This window comes from Nyctereutes procyonoides, unplaced genomic scaffold (assembly GCF_905146905.1).
Source record: "Nyctereutes procyonoides isolate TBG_1078 unplaced genomic scaffold, NYPRO_anot_genome, whole genome shotgun sequence".
Lineage (NCBI taxonomy): Eukaryota > Metazoa > Chordata > Mammalia > Carnivora > Canidae > Nyctereutes > Nyctereutes procyonoides.
This window is the reverse complement of record NW_026575159.1, coordinates 37,303,459-37,306,820: the sequence shown is the minus strand read 5'-3', so window position 1 is coordinate 37,306,820 and position 3,362 is coordinate 37,303,459.

Here is a 3,362-nt window from a genome sequence, read left to right as displayed (position 1 = left end):
AAAGAAAAGTTGGATTGGCATTTTCTCACATTGTTTTTTCACACTTCTTCCAACTTTCAAGAAAGTAAGAACCACTTGATAGCAACACTTGTACTATTGCTGCCTCTGTTATTAACTCTTTACAATATTTACCATTACTTAAAGATTAAGGTAGAACCTTAGCTAACTTGTCCTCTTATTCAGAACATTTCATTAAAATATTTCTTTTGGATTCACCTGAGTTTCTTTAACAACAATTCTCAGTACATGGCTTAATGATTCCAGATAAGGCAGCATGAACATTATCTCTTGGATCTTTATCCCTTACCTTGCAGAATTTTAGTTTTACCATGGAAGTAAAAATCAGTTTCTTTTCCTTTTTTTTTCTTTAGATTTTATTTATTTATTCATAAGAGACAGAGAGAGAGAGAGAGAGAGAGAGAGAAGCAGAGACATAGGCAGAAGGAGAAGCAGACTCCCTGAGGGGAGATTATTTCAGGAAAGGCCTTAGGTGGAAAAGCAAGCAGTCTTATGTCTTATGCAAATTACTCCATCATTCTTTGGGGAATGGAGAGGACACATGTGGCCGACTCCTTGGCATCTACTGGAAAGTTTCTGACCTACTGATTAAGAATATATTTCTTGGGGAAGATTGAGGTTGCAATTAAATTAGGAATTAAGCCCCAGTTTGGGACTCAGCCTAAAGGATGCCTTTTGAACCTGTGGTTTTCTTATTAACAGTTTTGTCTCTTCTGAGGTCTCTCTCCTTGGCTTGCAGATAGACATCCTCCTATGCCCTCACATGGTCTTTCCTGGGCATGCCCACATCCTTGGTGTCTCTTTATGCATCCAAATTTCCTTTTATTTCCTATTATTATTATCCACCAGTCAGATTGGATTAGGGCCTACCCTAATGGCCCCGTTTTAATTTAATCACATCTCTAAAGGCTGTATCCAAAAACAGTCAACATTCTGAGGTACTTGGATACTGAAGCTTCAATGAGACAGTTTGGGGAGCACATATTTGAGCTCATAACAACACAAATCTTGAATTTCATATAATTTTCAAGTATGCTAAAAGACTATTCTTTTAAAAAATCTTTTCCAAATATTTAAAACTGTAAAAAACAAAACAAAACAAAACAAAACAAAACTTTGTTAACTTGCAGACCCTACAAAAACAGGCAGGCAGCAGGATAAATTTCATGCATAGGCCTTAGTTTGCCAAACCCTGTCGTGGAGAATCATTCCACCCTTTTAGTATTTCTCTTGCATCTGAACTCAGTAAGTCAAATTATATACAATGTATAGTACATTGGTACTTTCTTGTTAAGAAGACACTGTTTTCATTATAATTTAATTTTATATCTAAACTCCAAAAATAACCTAATACATACTATTAGTATCAGGTTCTGTTGGCTCCAATTTTATCAGACTACTCTTAGAGGGTATAGCTTAGTTTGTGTTCATATTTTAAATGTTTTACAAAGATATGTGTTGTGCCCAAAATTGCGAATCCGAGAAACCACCAAGGAGCCGACACAGATGCAAACACACGAGGGTTTATTTACAATATCGAGCTTGGGTCCAAGTGCACCCGACATAGCGGAGCAGGGACTTGGACCCCGAAGTGGGTTACAGCTGGGTTTTTTATAGGCTGGTCTAGGGGATTTCCAGAAGGGATGGAAGAATTAGGCTGGTCTAGGGGACTTTCTACCACGGGGGTGGGCTCTGTTGTCTTTCTGATATGGGATTCTCTGCCAAGGATATTGAGGACATTCTGCAGTTTTTCCCTTTAAAGTTCAGCTCTTATTCACAGGGGCCTAAGATGGCTGTACTTGTGCTAATACTAAACTTTAGGTGGGATGGCCTTAATTTTTCTCAGCCTCCACAATATGCATGTAATAATAATTAAATGTACTGTTTAGTTGAACATACTATATATCATTTGATTCTCATATTTTTGCTCTTGAGTTTAGTAATAGGGCCTTCCTTAATTATCTCATCAGTGTTAAATAACCAAGCATAATTTCTATTCCATTGTTAATGAGCAATGCATATAAATACAGGAAATAAGGACGGCATCAGTCTCATATTATGTATAGGTAAACTAAGGCTCAGACAGTATAAATGATTATCATACAGTGAATAAGTTCAAAGCTTATTAGGGACAAGAGATTTCTGGTATTTTGTGGTATTACTTAATGAGATATAGACATATGCCAATCAATGAACTTTTATATTTGCCAGTATAATCATATAATATTCCAGAATTAAGGTGCATCACTTGTGAATATTTACTATTATTTTCTGTATAGAATGATAAACTATTCAGGACAGTGAACATAAGATTAATATACATTATTTCAACTTATAATTTTATGCCAAACTATGTTGTAAGGATCCAAAAATAAGACATGATCTCTTGGGCAGCCCAGGTGGCTCAGCTGTTTAGCCCGCCTTCAGCCCAGGGCCTGATCCTGGAGACCCGGGATGGAGTCCCATGTCAGGCTCTCTGCATGGAGCCTGCTTCTCCCTCTGCCTGTGTATCTGCCTCTCTCTCTCTCTCTCGGTCTCTCATGAATAAATAAATAAAATCTTAAAAAAAAAAGGGACATGATCTCTCAGTTTTTGAAAAAGGAAAAATAGTCATGTCATGAAAACTGTGGTTATAATACTATAAGAAAAGCACAAATACAGATCAATAAAAAGTTCAGTTGTACATCAAAAATATATATACTTTGGATCATATCTGTAGAAAGTTGATAAAGGAAGTAATATTTGGGTAAAACCTTGAAATAAGAGTGTTTCAGTTCATCATGATAGTCTGTACACAGTCAGGTCTCTTTTCACCTCAATTCACATTTAAATTTCATGAGAAATACACAAAAATTAAAATGTGAATATAGCAGTTCTGAAAATTCAAGAGGGGTCTCAGGATCATAACAAGAGGTTAAACAATTTCTGAAAGATTCTATACAAATAACTGAGAACCCACAACTTCATGCCAGGAAAAATCTCTGAAATGTAAACTTGATAGCAAAGTGCTAGAAGTGCAATGAAATCAACAATAGTCTGTAGAATGAAATGGATCACTATAGTCATCTGGGAAATTGAATAAAAATTAAGGTAACAGGTAAGCCATAACTAAGATAAATGAGATAAAGAGAATTAGGAAACAATGTGTTTTCATATGTTGAAATCCTAGTTTTCCAAAGACTGTCATTTTATTTGTTTCTCCGAAGTTTTCTTAATTATATATATATATATATATATATATATATATATATATACTAACCCATGATAAGCAGATAACACTAAAAATTTTTGTTAAGATTTATCAAAGTTATTAACCATAATTACTTCTGCATTTTCTATTCATT